This window comes from Pholcus phalangioides, unplaced genomic scaffold (genome assembly GCF_987345545.1).
Source record: "Pholcus phalangioides strain wild (caught in Gottingen) unplaced genomic scaffold, Ppha-v1.0 ptg000022l_1, whole genome shotgun sequence".
Taxonomy (NCBI): domain Eukaryota; kingdom Metazoa; phylum Arthropoda; class Arachnida; order Araneae; family Pholcidae; genus Pholcus; species Pholcus phalangioides.
The window spans coordinates 266,489-288,677 of record NW_028301615.1 but is presented as its reverse complement, the minus strand read 5'-3'; the positions used below and the strand labels follow the sequence as shown (position 1 = coordinate 288,677).

Genomic DNA, 22,189 nt, shown 5'->3' with positions numbered 1-22,189 from the left:
ATGTGAATTCGACATACGTGGAATAATTTCACTCTTCTCCAAAATTTGAAGGGATAGTGTTTTAATGAAAAACAAAGATAAAACAATCTAAAATTTGAAGGAGTATTTAAAAATGCAATCTCCTAAAATTTGAAGGAGTATTTAAAAATGCAATCTCCTAAAATTTGAAGGAGTATTTAAAAAGCAATCTCCTAAAATTTGAAGGAGTATTTAAAAACAATCCACAAAATTTGAAGGAGTATTTAAGCAGGAGTTTGAAGGAGCATTGTTCGATTGACAAACTTTGGGGTTTTTGAAAAAACAATCTAGACTTTGGTGTTTTAAAAAAAAACAATCTAAAATTTGAAGGAGTATTTCCGCGCACTGTTCAAAGAAATTTGGAAGATTTTGATAGATGGATAACTCATCTAAATGTGTATTAGTGAACACTGGTCCCGCCTATTACATAACTCCTGAGGTATTGCTGTATTTACTTTGCATAAATTTCCTTTCCCCCCCCCCCCCTAAAAAAATGAGAAGATAGCCACACATATATTTATCCGAGCAACAAGTTGTAAGTCACACAAAAATAAATTACATTACTCAGAATAGACTAAACCAGAAAACCTCATGTTATATTCATGATCAGAAATCGAAATTAAGTTTAGGGCTCTTTGTTGTTGTTTTTGTGTGTGTTTATTTTTTCGCCCCGTGTGCCTATTTTGTTGAGAAAACGGACGTTAGCAACTTCCTTCGAATGTGTTGCAAAAAGAGAGAAGAGAGCGAGTAGTCAAAAACACACTAAAGAGAAAAGGAGAGAGAGAGAGAGAGAGCCTCGCTTCTCGCGCGCGTGCGTGTTATGCTGCTATTGCTATTCTATGTATGTGTATGTGTATGGGTTTTTGTGCTTGAGTCGTTTGGGGCAAACCGGTTTACACAGAAGTCTTCTCACTCGCTCTCTATGTGGCTCGCTGCTGTGTATTCATTCCTCGCTCTCTCTCTCTCTACATTCGGCCTCTCTCTATATCTGGTGAAGTTGTGTGTGCCACAGTGTGTCTCTCTCTCTCTTTTCTTGATAACTTTTGGACTGGATGTGCACGTATGTGCGTGTGTGTTGATCAAGCAAGCGGTAGAAGTTCGCTCCGAGAAAACATTTATCGCGTTTCCCTCCGCTGCTGCCGAAACCGGAAGGATAAAATAACCTTTTTTTTTTTTCTTCTCTCTATTATTACGAGAAAAGAGAAGAATTTTTCAAACTCTATCTCTCTCGAGTGAGTGTAGTGTGTGTGTGTGTGTCTATCTAAATTATTATTGGAAGTGTCTGTCCATATGTGTATTGAGAGAAGTGATCAAGAGCTCCTCTCTCCATAGACGGAGGCTTCCTTGGTGACGTTTCACTCCGTTTAAAGTGAGTATTTATTTGTATTTTTTTAACGGGAGTCTGAATTTTTCGATTTATTTTTCCCAAAATTATTTACTCTCACATAATATGCTTAAAGATCTGTCAGGACCAGTTCGCCAATATGTATCTAATGCGAAATTCATGAATCAAAATTCAATTTTGCTCCTTTGAATTTCGTTGGGGAGTGGTAAACACTCTTTCAAATTTTAGTGGTTTTTTTTAAGAGTAATTTTTCTGTTTTTTCAATAAAAAAAATTACCCCCTTTTCTTACAATTCTACCTCTTAAAATTTTGGAAATGATTGAAATTACTCTTGAAAAATATATTTTCGGATAACACCGCCAACAAGATATTTTTGGGTAAATACAATACGTTGATGAATAAGGAAGAATAAATATGTTGATCAATATATATATATACACACATATTTTCAACAATTCTGACATGTCCAGAAATGCTAGACTGCTGAAAGAAAAAAAAACGAACTATGTCTCAAGTTCAATAGCTAGCGTCTATATTGTGAAGTCACGAAATATTTCACATAGGGCTTTACAGAAACAATTCTAGTAAAGCCTTCTTTTTCCTCAAAATAAGGATTAATCGACTTACACCACCTCATTTGTCTCAAGGACGGTTCTCAATTGTTTAGTCTTGGCAACTTTACGAATAGTATATAGGTACGCCTAGAAGACATCTAAAAATCAATCAAAAATCTCAAAATCGAGCGTTTTTTGCAAAATGTCCCTTCCATCCACAGGCTTTTACAGCTTTATAATAACTTATAAACATGTGGGTGTAACACTACTTTTACGGTATAACAAAACTGTTTTAAAATCACAAGGAGTGTGTCTTGAGGTATTTAATAATCTAATCTCATTCCCAAGGGTGGTGCGAATGGAAAAAAAGTTTGAAAATCTCTAATTAAAGGAAGAATAACTTTTGCATTACATAGAAATTACATTTTTACATTAAATGGGCTGGGAATCGATTGAAACTTTTAACTAAATTAATTCACTAAAATTAAATTTTTAACTAAGTTATCAAAAAATTAAACCCTCTCTGATCCGGTATATATTAAAATATACATGACAAATTACGTAGACAAAATACCATTTTGTACTAATTTCTTTTCTCAACTTTTTCGAAATTTTAGAAAATACATCTTTTAGTGTCATTTCGGTACTAAATACGGCTACATGAGTACAATACTTTTTTTTATCTAGAAAGAATTGAGTCCTTGTGTAATTTTTTGAGAACTGGTGAAATTTTACCCGTTCAGCGATTTATGAAATCTCACAGAATTGAGGGGGGAATTGGAAATAAAATTCAATGTAAAAAGTACTCAAATTTGCTAAACAAGATTTTTATCTACTGAGAAATTGAATTTTCTGGATGTTATGCCGAAATTGATATTTGGAAAGAAAAGTGATTTGTCTCCTCCGGGAACTGATATTTGGAAATCACTTTTCTTTCTAAATATCAGTTTCGGCATAACATCTAGAAAATTCAATTTCTCAGTATATTTCAGGCCGAAAAAATACCATCTCTTCATGTTTATTAGGTAACATTAAAATCAATGCAAACTGGATATTTTACTCAAAACTAATCATTTTGGCTAATTAGAAAATCCACTCCAATTAATTAAATTTCTGAATTGATTGTTTTAATTAAAAATATGCTAACCGAGCATCCTTTTACATCTGTCTTTGTAAAAAAAAAATTGCAATACTTTTTATGGGGGTGGATCATAGAAGATTAATCGAATTTCAATAGAATATTTTCAACTGCTAACCATTCATTACAAACGTCGTATTAGCAACAACGAATATAATACAGGGTTAGCATAAAAATGAATCACACGATTTTAAATATTCATATTTTCATAACTATTACACATAATATAATCAGTGATAGATATACATGAAAATAAAGAAAAACATCCAAAGTTTCTTGGGGTTTTTTTTTTCAGTTATAAATGTGTTCGATGTGTAAAACCTTCCGTAACGCGACAAACGACAAATAGGTAAACAAATTCATTCCACACATTTTGCAGTTTCACTCAGTCAATGGTTTAAAAACTGGTTCAAAATACAGCACCGATACGTTCTTTAACCCTTTAATTAGCAATCTTTAAACCTCCCATTAAAATTCCACATCTTTTTTAATGAAGTAGGCTTTCGATTTTCAGCAGGTGCAAACCACGGAATATAGGGGAAAGTTTTCCATCGAGAAATCAACTTTAAAAAATAACTGGGCCTGTCAGTAATAAAATAAGAGACTTTTATGAAAACGAGATACCTGGCCAATGCCGCTTAAAGGTTCATTGGGAGATTTTGGCAATGGTGGTTTGTATAAGCAATTGCCGAAAACACTCAATTGAATTTAAATAACCCATCAGAGTTCTGCATTTTTTTTAACCGTTTTTTAAAATATTGACTGTGTAAAACTGCAAAATGTGTGGAATCAACTGGATCACAGATTTGGGTTTGTCGTGTTACGAAAGGTTCTCTCATCATAACAGAAAAAAAATTGAAATTTTCTTTATTTTCATGTATCACTGATTAATACGTGTAATAGTTTTGAAAATATAATTTTTAAAATCGTGTCACTCATTTATGCTCACCCTGTATATTTTATGCTATAAAATTGTGCTGTATTCTATTCATTTCACTAACAATATTATATGTAAACAAATATAGGGATAGATCGAGAAATTATAAGGCCACCCGCTTGTGAACACAGCTTATTTAATAACCTGAACATATTTGTCACACACATCATTCCCAGAATTTCTACAAGTGAATCATATTGTTTTAGGGAATCTGTTGTTTTTAGGTTAGTCACTGGGTTTCAAAAAATTAATTTCGATCTTCATACTGTTGTTTGCTTCTCTTAGACACTGTAGGAAAATATCTAAGAGTGTTTTTCTCGCTCCTAAAATGGTAATGGAAAGAAGCTGATGAAACATCGAATACGAAAACTGCTGATCGCACAGTGGAGACAATAAATTTTGTGTTCTTGTTTTTAAAAACTTTCTCATCGAACTCTATTTGAAAATGGAATCATCATCAGTTTTCTGTGTATGTGAATCGACGTGTGTTCTTCCGAATGTCGAAAAAACTTGATCAAAATATTGATTCAAATGTTTTTAAATATGGTCAATTATCTCTGTAATGCTATATATATACTTATAGGAACATTAATTTAAGATATCTGATCGGTTTCGTCAAACAAATTTACAAACTTTTAATGAGAATTTTATTCGGATTGATCGCGAGTTGATTAACTCATAAAATTTTTTACTGCGATCAGCGATTGATCTAGTGCTGATCCGAGTAAAAGCTGATACTCCGCTTATGGTAGTCTTTTGTAAGATGAATTTCATTAATAATAGACTTTCAGAAGTCATTATATTAAGCTTTTTCCTGGCGGAAGTGTTTGCCGCAAGGTTTTCCGTATTGAGAGAAGTGATCAAAAGCTCTTCTTTATAACTTGAAAATGGAAGGAATTTTCTTGGCGACGTTTTACTGTGACAAAAGTGAATATAATTTTTTTTACGAGATATAATTTTCTTCAATTTCCTTCCCCCCCCCTTTATATCACATGGTGGCAATTCGATCACCATGATAGAAATGTTTCCGACGCCAAACTACTATTAATTCGATAAGATTAATTTCCTTAATTACAGCTTAAATTACTACTTTTCGACTAGTATAGTATGAATTATTTTGATCTATTTCGATTAATCTCTAATTATGTCTTTACTAATTTATTAACAAGCAATATCCAAATATGGAAATATTAGATTCATATAGTCCAGTCGCCCTCTAAGATTCATTAATCAAATTTCTAGATTCCATCAATCAAGTTAAAAAGCTTGATAGGGAGGGGGGGGGGTCAAATCGGAATGCTTAATTCATCTTTATACAATAGGCTAATTTAATAACCGTAAATATTTAAATAATCAATAATATTGACCCAGACTAGGTCGGTCGTCTTTGAAATTTGGGACCCTCTGAGCCTAATTTATGCAATTACAATTCTTGTAAATGAGTATTCATAAAAATCTCTACAGTCGTGTTTAAATCGAGGCTCTTGAGCCAGGGCACTTCCCCCACGGTCATTGACTTACCTTTAAGACACCACCGGCAGTTATGAATCACATTTAAACTTTAAAATTCTGCGTAAGTGTTATTTTAAAAATTAAATTGATTCTAGAAATAACGAAAAATTTTCCAGAAAAAAAGGGAAAATTTGAGCACGGAATTTATACTTCGTCGATGAAAAGAACTAAACCCATTATTATAGCAGTTTTACTTCAATAATTAAAATTGAAATTTATTTACATTCTCACACACATATGCAATATAACATATACAATACGCATGAAATACAAGTACGTATAGCCCAAGGGTGGGCTATATATGCATGGCTATATAATGTGCCCAGGGTATAATTAAGTAGAATTACTGTATTAATGACATATTTAAACTATAATAATGATACTTTATTATGAGAATGAGAGAGATTGTGGATAATATATAGAAATTATTGTTCAGTCAGTGAATGACTATCATTCTATAATTTAAAGATAAGTCAAATACATTTCTATGGAGAAAATTTTATTATTCCAACTACTATCTATAGTAATATAACTGGATAGTCTTGTATTTTTTTAAATTTTAGTATGATTTAAAATTATGTATTTTATAGTTCTTAATTCAATACTATACAATATTATTATAATTAAATATATTATTATGCATAAGAATAAAAATAATGAGATATCTTCGTATTCTAAAATTTATATGAGAAATTATAATTTGAGAAACTCGATCTATAAATGTATTTTTTCTGCTTCAAAATGTTATCCTGATTCGGATAACAAATACAAACACCACAACAAGCATATTGGTGGCTGAAAATAGATGCCCACAAAAAATATGGAAGTAAAATACGAGTAAAGTACAGCAACCCAATATAAGAGCATATATCATGAAAAAAAACTAATAATAATACACAGCCCATAAAAAAAATATTATGATTGCCTTATCTAAGCATGGATAGCTTCTCGATTTACCCCGCTGTGTTTATCATACTTCTTTTAAACGTGTCAATTGTGTTAGAATTCACAACCCACGGATGTAAGCTATTCCATTGTATTAAAAACCCTTTAAGTCCCGTTCACAGGGGAAATAGAAAAAGCGGGTTTAAAACCCGCTTCAAAAATTTTCACCAATGACTGCTCTCCATTTCCTTCCTTACGATGGGAAAAAGTCGTCAAGCGGTTGCTAGAACTCCCAATGCTACCGCAACATTTGCACATGTGAACGGGGCTTTAGAGGAAAAACTCCCTGCGACTCCACAACCTGGAGTTGTTTTCTCACTAAACGATAAATGATAAATGAAATGCATGGTTATCATGATTTGTGATTTAAATATTTTTATTTATTTATTTATTCAATATTGCTTGACCGAGGCCTATACAAGGGAATGCGGTGGTAAAGTTTGACAGAGACGATTGATGTTACAAAGGAAATCAGAAATTGTTGTACAATCAATAATGTTTGATGGGAGGTTGCTCCAATCGGTTATTGTTCGAGGAAAAAAACCAAATTTGAAACAATCTGTGGATGCAAAGATGGGTTTCAATTTTTATGAATGGTTAATTTTTTTTGAAAAGTATGAAGCTGCAGTTAGCAAATTGGAAGCGTCGATATGAAAATGGCCATGAAGGATTTTGAAAAGAAAAGTTAATGGAGAGATACGTCTACTGGTGAAAAGCGGTTGCATATTGAGTTGGCGCTTGAGTTCAGTGACGGAGGAGGAGGATGACCATTAGTTAAGAATGAAGCGGGCGGATTTAGTTTGAATAGATTCAAATTTGTCTATGTTTGAGAGAGTATGGGAGTCCCAGATTTCACCGGCAGAAGAGAGAGAGTACAGGAAGGGTGTAGGTTTGGAAGCAGAGATGTCTGATGTGACGGGTGGAATTTTTGAGGTTCCGACGAAGTAAAAAGAGTTTTTGGAGGCACTTATGCTTAGTTATATATTGATAAGAATAAAAGTCTTTAATTCAATTATGTATTATGCCCCTGAAAATGTTTATAAAGAACATAATTTATAGTTCTCTTTTTTTCATATATAACAGTGGTTCTTAATCGGGGGTGCGGGAAAGCATTTTTAAGGGTGCGAGATGGAAAAGAAATTTCAACATGTTGGCTGATTATTCAGGAATATTGTAATAATGATAAAAACTAAATATTTAAATTCTTAAAAAAAGAACGAATCCTGACAATATTTCAACACCTTATCTCAGCTTTTGCTCAGAGAAATGCGTCACACGAAATTTGTGATGTAAAAGTTTTTTTTTCGATTAGCGATCGTACGTTGAGAAAAATTACCATTATTTATTTAAACTATTTCGCGGTTTGTTTGTATTAGTACCTCGTGTTATTGGCATGTGGCGCTTAAATTTGATACTGTTATGAACACACATGACTCATGAAAAACTGCAAAAAATTTCATCAAATATCAAAGAAACATTAATTTATGATTGTTGCGGCTGGAATCAATAAGTGAAGAACTAACTATTCAATGAATCTTTTTTCCAAATTTAAAAAATAGCAACTTTTTTAGTTTCGTTTATGAATTAATTAAAAAATAAATAAAGCAAAAGTTAAATATTAGCCATAGTCGAAAAAGGCATTAAATAATAAGTAAAAAAACTCATAGAGAAATTAATTACAGAAAAAAACTGAATTTTCTAACGCATTATCCAAGAAGGGGGGCGGTGTGAGAAGGTAAGTCGCATTGCACTAGGAGTGTGGGAAGGAAAAAAGGTTAAGCACCACTGATATATATTTTTAAGAACAAATCCAAAACTCACATATTTATCCGAGCAACAAGTTGTAAGTCACAAAAATATAATATACTATCGATTATAAATTACTCTCTTATAATATCATTTCAAAAAATTGCGCTCTGTATATGATATAAATTACAAGTTACAGTAATTAAAAAAATTACTCTTATTATAATATCGATTCAAAACTATTATAACATCGATTTGAAATTACTCTCATTATAACAACGATTCAAAATTATTATTATGATATCAATTCAAAATTATTATAATATTGATTCGAAATTACTCTCTCATATTACCAATTCAAAATTTTACCCTAATATCTAATAAAAATTACTCTCTTATCATAATCAATCCAGAATTACTTTCTTGTCATAACCAATCCAAAATTACTCTCTTATAATAATATCGATTCAAAATTATTCCCTTATTGTAATATAAATTCAAAATTACTCTCATCATAATACTAATTTTAAATTATTATCTTATTATGATACCAGTTCGAAATTATTCTCTTATTATAATATGAGTTCGAAATTATTCTCTTATTATAATATGAGTTCAAAATTACACTTTTTATAACATCTATTCTAATCGCTCTTATAGCATCAATTAACTCAATTATTAAAAATTATTCTCTTATATAATATCGAATCGAAATTATTTTTTTATATCGATTCAAATTTTTTTTTTATATCGATTCAAAATTATTTTTTTTATATCGATTCAAAATTTTTTTTTTTTTTTTTTTTTTTTATCGATTCAAAATTTCTCTTGTTATAGTACATGTATCAATTAAAAAAAAAACATTCTTTTAATATTATTAACGGAAATCGAACTTAAATCCCAGAAACGACCTAGTAGAATAATACAATACGTAAATGAGAATAAAGCACATGTATGACAGTGCTTATCGTACCGCTGCCTTTTTGAATAATAAGCACTGTACAAAGTAAAAGTAGCCAGTACAAAGTAAAACAAACCGACGATGACTGAGATTATAGAAATACCATCTTCCTATGAGAAGTAATGGCCAGAAAAGATAACCGAATACAAAAGAAAAAGATCTTCTCCTCACCACTTTTGAAGAAAGAAAAATTCAAAAACTGAAATAATGTTGCAAAACTCGACACGGTTTACTCTCATGTCTATCCACTTATAGTTCTACGAAAAAAAAAAATTAAATGAAATATGATTGATTCAATAATTTATGTTCTTTCTTTAATCGATTTAACTTGAAGAAATATCCAAGATAAATTTCTCAAGGAACAAAGAACAAACATTTCAAGTGTTCCAATACTGTACCATAAAAGAAATCATGTTACAATGAAACTCGGTTGTAACGACTTCGGATATAACGTCAATGAATAAAGGATCCCTGCCGATTCCCATGCAAAATAACGTATGATGAACATCACTTTAAATGTCCCTGAAAATGCAACAAATGAATCAATGATATCTCGGATTTTACCAATGGAATGAATTTAGAATCAACGAAATCTCAGATTTAACCAATGGAATGAATTTAGAATCAACGAAATCTCAGATTTAACGAATGAAATGAATCTATGAAAATGGAGAATAATTGAATAAAATCAATTCAGAATAAATGAATAAAATGAATTCAGAATATATGAATAAAATGAATTCAGAATAAATGAATAAAATGAATTCAGAATAAATGAATAAAATGAATTCAGAATAAATGAATAAAATGAATTCAGAATAAATGAATAAAATGAATTCAGAATAAATGAATAAAATGAATTCAGAATAAATGAATAAAATGAATTCAGAATAAATGAATAAAATGAATTCAGAATAAATGAATAAAATGAATTCAGAATAAATGAATAAAATGAATTCAGAATAAATGAATAAAATGAATTCAGAACTAATGAATGAAATGATTACAGAATTAATAAAAATTCGGAATTGGTAAATGAAATTATTACAGAATTCATAACAATTCAGTACTAATGAAAGTCTAATAATTTGAGGGACCGTGGGCCGAGACCCAGAAATGTATGCTGGGAGGAGGGGTGCTCAGGGGTCCCGTATCCCCCCCCCACTCCCCAAGCTGACCAAAAAATAGAAAAAAAATTAATATTTCGGTGAAAAAAATTGAAATATCGAAAGAAAATATCTTTTGCATGCTAACTATATTATAACTGGTTTCTGTAAATTTAAATACTTAAAGGTGGTAACTCAAAATTTTCCGGAAGAAAATTTTCGTTCCTTCCATCCTCCCCCCCCCCCCCAAAGCCTTTTGTGCCCCCTTCAAAAGAACGATCCTGTGGTGTACGCCTCTGCCGAAAAACCAATTGAGATAGCAACGCCTCGATCTCTTTTCTTCCGCATCTGCCATTTCACACGGTGTCTTTTTTTTTACAAGCTCCCATTTCCGAAATCCATTCTCAAATTCCAGTCGATGGATGGTGAAGTCAAGACATCGCTATTTCTTTGTTACAATGTGTGTAAATCATGGGGATATTGGCTCTTCTTTCCCCTCAACCTCTTATGGGCACTCGATAATGGATATGGGTCTCAAAAATAGCTCTTATAAAAATCGATATTGATTGGAGATAAATTGCAATACGCATTTCATCTCTTTTATTTATATTTTTCTTTATCAATTTTAGTTTTCTATTTTAGTTTTCCAGAGTTTTCATTTTTGGTATAGGTTTCTTACCTTTATGATTTGAAGGTTTTATGTGCACTGTGCCATCGATATCTTTTATAGTGATGATGGAAAACTGCTGTGCTTGGATCCTCAACGTAGAAATTGTAGGATACTAAAGTTTTTATGGCGTCAAACGATTTTGTTGTAGTACAGGGATAAATTTTTCTGAATCAATTTTTTTCGAGTTATGGACATCAGTCATGCTCAACCCATATGGCAAATCTCACGTAGGCACAGACTAGTGTAATGTGGATTCTTGGATGGAACTTATGTGGTGTGATTAAATCATGGTATCGATCGAGACCATAAAATTGGAGAAAAGCACGGAGCGATCTTCGGTGCTTTCAGGGAGCACCACTATACTTTGGAAACTAGAATTCTGGGAAAGAAGCTGGAAGGAATACAGTAAAATGAGCCGATCCTCAAAGAATGTCTTCTTAATAGAGGTGAAATAAAGCTTAAAGAAAACGTTTTAGAACAGTAAAGAAAATTGGCTTTACTGGAAGGTGTCTCTGCCATGAAGGTAGCCCTCCCCCTCCAGATATGTTTCACTCAGGGCACGATTTCCGCATGGTGTCCATCAAGTGTTTGAAAATTATTTTTAAAATTAATTTTCTTTTTTTAAATATTTTTTTTTCAAAGATTTATAGATGACGTGTATACAGATGCGAATTTACGGGGTTGGGAGGGGGGGGGGGCCTTAGCGAGCTAATAGCTCAATACGGAAAGTTTGAGGGGCGGTAAATTTTAAGAATGTGTAGTAAAGAAAATTATTAGAATGGGAGGAATGTGTGTGTGTGGTAAAAATGTTTTATAGCCCATAAGTGGTCTGCCTAGAGAGGGAGACACTAGGTCAGTGAGTGACCAAACGAGTGACCTACAGGGTTTGCAAACATGTTAGTGAACAAAATATGTCAGCATGTGAGGGATCAAAAGAGTGACTAAGAGCGCAAAGACCCTGTTAGTGAGTGACCTAGAAAGTGTTTAAGCGTGAGAGTGAGCTGAAGAACAGGGAACCAGGTCAGTGAGTAACCGAAATAGTTCGTAAGCATGTGAATGACCAGAAGAGTAACCTAGAGAGCGAGGCGCACTTACAGCAATAGAAGTGAAAAAATATATACATATATGTAGAAAGAAATACATTTGTTTTTAGAAGACAAGTTGCTGAGCTTCAATTGATTCTTGAATTTTCATCAATTATGGAATTTCATTAATTCCAAATTTTTATCAATTCTGTGACTACTTCATTTGTTATTTCTTTTGTTTAATCGATTCTGGAATTTTTTTCTCTCAATAATTCTGAATTTTCATTAAATCTAGGATTTTCCTTTACTTAATTCTGAATTTTCATCAATTCTGGAATTATTTCTTTCAATTATTTATCATTTTTAATTCATAAATTCTAAGTTTTCATTAAAATGATTTCTTTCGTCGTTTGAAAATTTTCTTCAATTCTGAATTTTCATCGATTCAAAATTCTCATTAAATCTTGTGTCATTTACATTTGTTTTATTTTTTTTTTGTTCAGTTCATATTTTCCAGCATTCCTGTATATTTTGTGATAATACATAAATCTCTTCAGATCTCGATTCCCCTTCCCTATTAAAATTATAAAACAGGGGCCAAAGGAACTCCTCCATAATTTTCGCACCTTGCCTCGCGTCTGGTGGGTGGTGGCTCTGTAAAAGGGCAATTTCCACGAATGGTTGGTTTACTGACGAAGGATGGCCCTCTTAAAAAGCTCAATATACCGTATTAATTTTGTAATGATTTTTTTCTAGAATCACAATGGATACCAAATTATTCGGACTACTATTTTTCTCTGTTCACTTTTAATTTCTGCGTATCTCATGCAAATGCGATTTTTCAACACTGTGCTGCTGCTGAGAGTTAGGAAATCTATGAAATGAATAATGTGAAGTCGCTCTAAAGGCCAACCTTTGAATAGGAGAGAGACACCTTCAATTAGCGTCAATTTTTTTTCGAGTTCAAAGTCTTCCCCCTCGTGAATTTTTCCTCTATTAAGCGGCTGTATCTCCGATGCGCCGGCTTTCTGAAGAATGGAGGGTCACCCTCACTGACAGAGAACATACTGCATATTTCTAAATATACCAAAGAACTTCAAGAAAAATATTGACCAAACTTATTTATGATATGAAAAGCCTGAAAACCTTTTATATACACGTGTACGGGGAAAAAAATTGTTGAAATCGCGATTTTTTCATCGGTCTAGTATCAAATGTTATGAAACCTTTTTTTTAAACAATTTTTATTCATGGCATTCGGTAGATGATAGATTATTGCGTGATGTATATCGTAAATATTTGCAAGTAAATGTCCTATAACTTAATAACATAAATTTATTCTTGTATAAAAAAAAGTGAAATGTCGTAAATGTTCCAAACGTGACTAATGAATCGTGACATACGAGAGGGACTAAACTCTGCTCCAGCGTGTGTTAAAGATCGTTTAAGACGTCATTTTTTTTAGCACCAATTCGGAACTAATCTCTGTTACGATTCCGAAAGTCAATGGCGTATATAAGAAGAAGGAAAATAATGTAGTACATTATTCCACACACACACCATGTTTTTTCGTTCTCTCCATGTTACATTTTTCTCTGGTTCTTCCTCATCTTATCTGCTTTTATTTTCCTTCCAATGATGGACTTTAATCTTCTGTGGAAACACGTCAACGCCGAATCCAGAGATTACAAGGCGAAAATCTCACCTTATCTCTTTTTACTTCTCTCTCTCTCTCTCTCTATTTGTATGATTATTGTTATTATTATTTTGTGCTGGAGCTAAAAAAGAAAAATGAGCTCACTCTTGTATTTCACGCCATTGTTTTTCATTGTTTTTTATTCGTTTAATTATTGTGTGTTATAAGTTTTTAGTTCCATTATGCATACGCTTTCACTAACCAATGACTATCGATCTGATTAGGGATGATTATAATATTCGAAAGTGTTATTTGATATAATTAACAAACAAATAAACGAATTAATCGATTTATTTCGTTTATCAGGATAGTTTAAGCATTTCATGACAAATACAAAATCTGCAACAAACAAAATGCACAACGAAGTGGCTGAAAAATATGTTTATCGTATTTCTTTTTAAACGTGTCAATCGTGTTAGAATTCATGACCCCCGGATTTTAAGATTCCGGAGGTAATCTATTCCAATTATTCACAACCCTATTACAGAAAAGCTTCCTGCGACACCACAATCTGGAACTGTCTCTTACCAATCGATATTGGTGTCCCCTTGTCGAAGCAGTTGATTGACGATGTATTAATAAGTCATGGTCCATTTATTTTTCGATCACACCCCCCCCCCCCTTCCGACACTTGTGCTCTTCATTTACAAAAAATCAAGTCTCTCTTCATAGCTTAAGCCCTGTGTGCCATTAAGAGCATGCGTGGCTCTTCTCTGCACACCCCCCTCAACCAAATCAATTTTCCCCTGTAAGTACTGTCTCCAAAACCTGACAACATACTCTAATCCAGACGAACTAAACCCCGGAAAACTGGAAGAATCAGTTTGGGAGAACGCGAAGAGATCTTTTTGAGAATGCAACCGAGCATTCTGTATGCATTTTTTTTTTACCCACTGCCGAACAATGTTCAGAAAACATAGGCCGCTCATCAATGACGTTACAGAAAATAAAGATTGATCATTTTAGTACTTCGATTTAACGTCTTTCTAGAATTAGGTAATTTTTTTAAGGGATGCGTGTGGTATATTTGTGACTATGTTGATTTAACGATTTCCTTACTTCAACGAATGAATTGGTCGATTGTATTATTGGGAAATAACATTTGAACTTTCAATTTCTAGATATTGCGTTTTGTGTATAATTTCAGATACCGTAAGCTGGGGTTACTTGGACCCAAAAAATTAACATTTTTGTTCATAACTTGCCACAGGATAGCCTTAAAAACATTAATTATGATGATAACCTACTTTTTACTACTTTTCTGATATTTTTCTAAGATTCTGTGTTTTTTAAACCGAAATTTTAATTTTGTGTATATATAATAAATTATTAAAATTTGAGTTCAAGTAGCAACCCCCCCCTCCTCCGGATTTGGGGGTTACTTCGATCCAAGCTACATTTCCCATGAAACAAACAATTTCAATAGGTAATTGATTAAAACAGGACCTAGGATCCTAAAATGAAACCGTTAGAGACATTTTGGTTGTACGAATGCATATGTACTGCAATTTTACATTAAATTTGAAAACCCATAATAAATTCTGTGATGTGTTGAGTGGAGTATTTTGTATTAGCACCCCTTTATATCTTTCAAACTAGTCCTACTAAAGATAATGATGTACGAAAAAGCTACTTTGAGTTGTAACTGAAAACAACCTGCTTTTTATTAGTTTTGGTGGACTAATTTTCTTTTTAGTATCGCACTTCTTCACTAGTGAAAACGATTGGATTTCTAGGTCTGTTTAATAAACCATTCTTCAATCTCCTTTTTATAGTAGACCTACTTATTTTAAAGTGGGCCTGGTGCGTCTTTCTCAGCCATTCCTCGTGATCTTACAGCATTTAAACATTTATCAAATTTTTCAGCTGTAAAATCCGTATACTTTCTTCTTATAGGAGACCTCTTGTAATTTTGGGGCATTTTTGGTTTCAGATCAGAAAACAAATGCACATGAACCGTGGCTAAGGTATAATAAAAAAATTGACGAAAAGTGTTATCAATTATTTTTACGAATTTCAAAAGGGTATAATTAAACATATAGCCAGGGGCTACTTTCACCCACATCCTGGCTGGGTCTAAGTAACCCAATTTTTAGTCTTTTAGCACACCATTCATCACGGCCCCCCACATTATGCAGCAGGGCCCCCTAGACTGGACCCTTTCCATAGCTAATTTATAACGTGAAAAGACAAAAAATAATAATTGTCCCGGGTCCCCGGGCTAGAACCCTGTGCTATTCATTACTTATAAATATTATTGTGTTAAGTGGTTCTCTATCTATATAGCTAAAACTATTTTTAGTTTGAAGTATTGTGTGAGGCTTTCATGACCGGTGTTAAATAACTTGCGAGCGGTTTCCGAAATATTAGGCCATGTTTTTTAAGGCATTTTCTTCCTAACTTTTCGCCCACATATGTGGCAGGCATCTTCTGAGGTTAAACGGACGTACGTCTCCGTGACAATCGAGAGAGGCTTCGTACTAGTCCTCCTATTGTTGCTTTCTTATGTACTATACATGAAATGTAAATTTCTCTTTCCAATACATGTGACCTACAGTGTGTATAAAACTGAAGGTGAAAATTATCAGGTCACAAAATTTGTGTTTTTATCGCAAAGGAACATAACCTAAACTAAGAAATAGCGGCAAGTGTGGGAACATAGTTTAGCACCTCAGGCACTAGTTAATGACGCTACCTGTTGAAGATGTGGAATCATGTCTAAATTTGCGTAACAGCAGACCCAGGAGTAAATTAATTTTTTTTTTGTCTTGTGTTCAAGTAACTCCCAGCCAGGGCTCAAGTAACATCAGTTTACGGCACTGTACTAATTGTAGAATAATAAATATGTACAAACATTTTCTTCCAATATTAGAATCTTTATAACATATCAAATGGATGAAGAGTGAATGAATATTTTAATGCACATAAATAATAATAATTTATTTGATTGTTAAAAAATTTAATTAGAAAAAAATTATTTGAAAAATTTGATTTGTTTTAATCATTTTCATTTCATTAATTTTTAATTCAAAGAAAAACAAGAAATTGGGGCAACTCCCAAAAATGTGTCGTATCGCCGGACGGGAGAATGTGCAAATAACGACATTTTATTTAAGTGGATAAATTTGGGAATGTTCGCACTATGATTCATTTGTTTCAAACGCTGCTTCAAGAGCTCCTTCGAGAAGATTATGATCATGTTTGACTGAATTTAACAGATTCACTGTTAAACAATTTTGGCATCTATACAAATAAGAATTTGACGACGCATTTGTGGATTGTTTTCTCTGTGGAACATTGACAGCTTTGTTGTTTGCAAAAAAAAAAAAAACTTAGGAGGAAAAAGAAAGTTTTTCTCAATAAACTACAAATTGCTGCTTAGCATATAAATACGTTCAAAGGAAATAGAGATATTATAATGAAGACATGATAATGCTATCTTATAATTATAGTATCTTCTGCATTTATTTTCAGCTGATCTCATGAAACGATCAATCTCAGCAGTTTAAGGAAATCGTTAGTGGTCTGCACACTTTAAATTTTCAGAAAATTATATGATTGGAAATTGCAGCCCTATTACTAATGTTCAATATACAGTTGAACCCCGATGTAACGCCACCATTTGTCCTGAAGAGTTTTGGTGCTATAACGCGTTTGGCGTTATACCGAATCACAAATTAACGTGTGTAATCCCTATATATGGAAGATTTATTCACTGAAAAATTGTGGCGTTAACCGGGGTTGGCGCTAAATCGGGGGCGCTACAATAGGGGTTTGACTGTACTGTAGTTTCATCTCAGAAATATCTCGCGGCATCCTTAACAATTCTCGTGCCTTCCCTAGGATGACATATCGCACTGCCTGGAAATCGCTGTTCTGGACTTACCCGAAATCTTTTCACATATTAATTGGTTGCTTAACTCTTGAAATTAGCACTAAAACGTGTCTAATCTGATCTTTTATGTCATATACATGTCTGTTGCATTGTTTTGGAAAAAAACCCGCTACACACGCAGCGTGGCGTTATCCAATAAAATATTGTACGATGAGCTAAATCTTTATAATTGATGACAATGAAGAGAGTGTACACAGTATATAATGAGAAAAACTCAACGTTTCGTCTTAAGTTTTTAGGCAAAGCTTATGTTGTCTGGAGTATTTAAAAATAACCATTGTTGTTTGATCATTTGATCATTTCTGTCACACCACGGTCATTTTCTGCACACGAGGGCTAATTAGACCGGTTAATTAATTACCATTGTTGTATCAATAGAAGCATGCTTCTTCCCACTGCAGATGACCAAAAATTAAAATATCAAAAGAAAAGACCTTTATATGTTATCTTAATCACTTTAATAAACGAATAAAGCATTTTAAAATAAGCATTGTTGTCTGAAGCACTTCAGAATTGTTTTTTTTTTTTTTTTAGTGTTGCGTGAAAACCTGTTGCCGTAGTTTTTCTTCTGGAATAGCCATCAAATTATCTTTATATGAACCACAGAGCAAAAAAAATGATTGCCACACACATTTCAATAAATTCTGCAAAAAAATAAAAAAATTAATTAATACAGAAAATTATTTTTTACATGCATTTTAATTGAAGGTATCCATTAAATGGAAAATATTTAAAAAAATTTTTGTGAGGTTTTCTGTAAATTTCATCGTTGGAATAAATTGGTCAAAAAATTTATACAACGTACACACAATGGGCCTGATTTCCACATGGGCAAGTAGAACATTTATCCATGACACTTAAATTTAAAAAAAAAAAATCTATATTTTGGATTTTATGATTGTGGAGACACTAACGACGCTATGTCAAGGGCTGCAGCAAGTAAACATCAGGTCTTGAGGAGTACGTAGATGCATTATGTATAAAATAAACAAAATGTATTTCATTTAGGTATATACCTGACAAAAAATATATTTGATAAAATCGGTTAAAGAAAACTTTTTTTTTTTCTAAATGTACCAGCAATTTCTATGTGAAAATCAGCCTTCACCATTTTTTTTAACAGTCTATAAACAAAAATCGCACGGAATCTAGAAATCTCGACTATATATTTATGTTTATTGCCTTTCTTGAAGTTTACAGTCACAGAGAACGTGAATCTTCGCGCTTCGATGGATTTACGAATCATCGAACACCACACATACATAGTCCCTTAAATGGCGGATCATAATAAAGAAAGGCTTTTTCATTCATCTGAGAGGGAGACCATTTTTATGATCGCACATCGCTATACTTTATCCCAGAATTTATTTAGACTGATAATGAAGTCACGTTGCTCTTTTTTTTTTTTCTGCTGGATTATGTAAATCAGATGCGCCGAAGAATTAAATTTTTTTTAAAAATAACTTTAATGAGAATTTAACACGTACATCCGCGGCAAGGTTCAAATCAAATACAAATACAAATACCACAACAGGCAAAAAAAGCCCAACGAGGTGGCTGAAAAGAAATGCCAAATTGCAACTAAAGTACAGCAACCCAAAATAAGAGCAATTATCACGAGAAAACAAATACACACTAAAATAAAACTAAGACTGATTATGATAAAATAAAATACACTGCCTATAAAAACTTATTATGGTTGTTTTATCTAAGTATGGATAGCTGCTCGATTTATCCCACAATATGTTTATCGTATTTCTTTTTATAAACGTGTTAATTCCTTAGTCCAGTGGTTCTTAGCTGGGGGAGCACGCACCCCAAGGGGTGTGGAATAGCATTTTTAGGGGGGCGAGATGAAAAAGAACTACAACATGTTGGCTCATTAAAAATTGAAACTACGAGAAAAATTAAATAATTTATTTCTTTGGGATAATTGAGGGGAAATACAGTAAAACCTGTCTTTAACGGAAGATGTATTAAGCGGGAACCCCTGTCTTCAACGGAAAAAAATCGTGGTCCCGTGATTTCAATGCCAAAATACAGATAGAAAAACCTGGAATAAACGGAACCTGTCAAACGCGGAAACGAAAGTAAAACTGTACCCTTTAACTGAAAATTTCACACATATATTGTGACTTTGGCGATCAATAGACCAAAGGATCATACAAAACGTTAAGGTGGTCCGCCGAAATTTTTTACGCAATCTGTGCTTGCAAATGTGAGTTCTACATCATCCACCCTTAGATTGACGAAAACCGTTTCTGTACTCGATACTGTGATTCCGATAAGCCATATATGTAGTGAAGCAGTTGCTTTCTGAAATTGTAACAAAATTTTTCGGAAAAGCAGGCTTTTCCACGAGAGAAATCAGTGTAAGGGTTGAATTTCCAAATGATATGCAAGACACAAAATTGTATGCAAGCTGTGCCATTCCGTGATCGCAAGGCTGAGCAGGGCCAGAATTATTTAGAGACAAATAGGGCAACTGCACTGACGAAAAAATTCAGAGGGTGGAAAATTTTAAGTGGTAACAAAAATTCCGTTTTAAAATCATAAAATTTTACAGTGGTTGGGGCAGCAAAATTATGTCGCTGTTTCCCTCCTAAAACTCTTAGTTACGGTCCTGATGCTGAGGATTACGTAAAAATAGATGATAATGTACAAACTGAACCTGACACGAGAGATATTGACACCACAATTGAAAATTTTTGCGGAAGTTAAAAAAGGACGTAAATGTCGTTATTTTAGAAGAAAAACAGTGTTGGGTTGGAATTTTATGCAGATGCTGTCAAAATCTAAATACAGTAATTAGTAATTATAGATTATTCATTTATTTTATCAATTTTTAAAAAAGTTATTTATTTGATGTTCAATTAGTTTATTTTTATTTCAATTAGTTTATTTTTATTTCAATTAGTTTATTTTTATTTCAATTAGTTTATTTTTATTTCAATTAGTTTATTTTTATTTCAATTAGTTTATTTTTATTTCAATTACATGCAAGATTGTTACATAAGTTTACACGGTCCCTTGCGATTCCGTTGAAGACAGGTTTTACTTTATCTCAGATACCAATGAATGGGCAAGATCATTTTAACTTTCGGGGAGTGGGGGGAGTCACAGAGAAAGAGGGACGAGCTTGGCCGTTTCCTTCATAATGGTGAACAATGGCATTGTCCCCCAATTGCTTAGGTAAAATCATTGGAAAGACAGTTGAAAGCTATCAGTGTCACAGCGTCCGTCATTCACTATCAATTCCATTCCCGAACTCTTCTCAGACTCAATCACTCCATCTTCGCTCTCCTTCCACGTTCATCAGTTTTAGAAACATCGTATAGCATCTATATCATATTCGAGAATAAAAATACAGTAAGTATTGCTAGTACTGCTTATCTCTTTTTTTTTCAATAAAACCAACATTTAAAGCATTTTTTATTGTTTTTCGGATAATTCGAGTTTTTCGCTAATCCGAAGTGGCCTCTGTCTCAACAACCTCGGATTACCGAGTCTCTACTGCATGTATATGATTTTTTACAGCGAATTTCTATGTGAGAACGAGTGATAAGAGAAACTTGGGGTTGTTTTTCCTACATTCAGTCTCTTGTTCGCTCACGCAATGCCATTTTTCTGAGTAATTTTGAAGCCGCTCGTTACAGTTTCGCGAACAAGAAAAATGTCACCATTTGAATTTTTTTTCACTCCGAAACACATTTAAGCCAACCGAAATGTGTGTTTGAATTTCTAAATGGAATATTTCTTATAAAAATTTGAAGCTGACGACCATTATAAAATTAGGTAAGTGTTCAAATCCTACGTGATCAACTGTTCGGAATCGCATTTAAAATTGTAAGCACTGGCCTGATTAGTCTCCGAGGGATCAAAATGATCGTGGTGTGACAAACGCCCAAATGATTGCGGGGAGGGGGGGGTGTCCGGCTGCCAGAATGACTATCGGAATTTTCTCTGACTGTCATCGTTTCCAAATAATGCGTTTTCCAAAACTGCAGAGACACGTGTTCATCGCTTGACAACAGTGGGAGTAGTATATACATGATCATATGAATTGATTAGTTTCACAATCCTATAATATATAACTATTTTTGCCCTACGTAAGGGGCTTTAAGGAGTTATTCATTTTTTGTTATTTTTTGGAAAAGGAAAATCATGTATGGCTAAAATTTGGTGCATATTTATATATTATATTAATATTTACAATGTGGTGAAATTTTAAAATGATTATTAACAACCGAGTATTTATTTTCCGATCAAGATCAAAAGTGCGTGTTGTCAGAGCCACTCTTGGGGTGTGTGGCAGTTGCGGTCGCTCTGTGCCCCGCGCTTCGTGGGGCTCCGCACTCACGGGAAATTATTGAACGCGCTTTCACCAATTCTGAAATTACTTTTTGCATTAACTCTGAATTTTCATTAATTCTGAAATTTTTTTCTACCGTTAATTCTTTTCATCAATTCTGGAATTCTTTCTTTAGTAAATTCTGAAATTTTTACTAATTCTGGAATTTTTTCTCTGGTAAGTTCTGAATTTTTATCAATGCTGTAATCATTTCTTCTACTAGCTCTAAATCTGTGCAGAAATTATTTCCTTTAATTATTTTTGATTCATCAATTGTAAAATTTTCATTA

The 22,189-nt window shown here is 32.9% G+C and overlaps 1 protein-coding gene across 2 annotated transcripts in view; it reads left to right on the top strand.

The window, feature by feature from the left end:
• The first annotated feature begins 920 nt into the window (after positions 1 to 920).
• LOC149069287 (uncharacterized) overlaps positions 921 to 22,189 on the top strand; it is a 52,315-nt gene continuing 31,046 nt past the window's right edge. The window contains exon 1 of one of the 2 annotated variants that reach the window (XM_089249597.1): positions 921 to 1,387. The gene's annotated coding sequence lies outside the window, so the exon portion shown is untranslated. Of the gene's footprint in view, positions 1,388 to 20,895; positions 20,918 to 22,189 lie in introns of those variants that run through there. The other variant, XM_089249599.1, reaches the window with a different exon arrangement.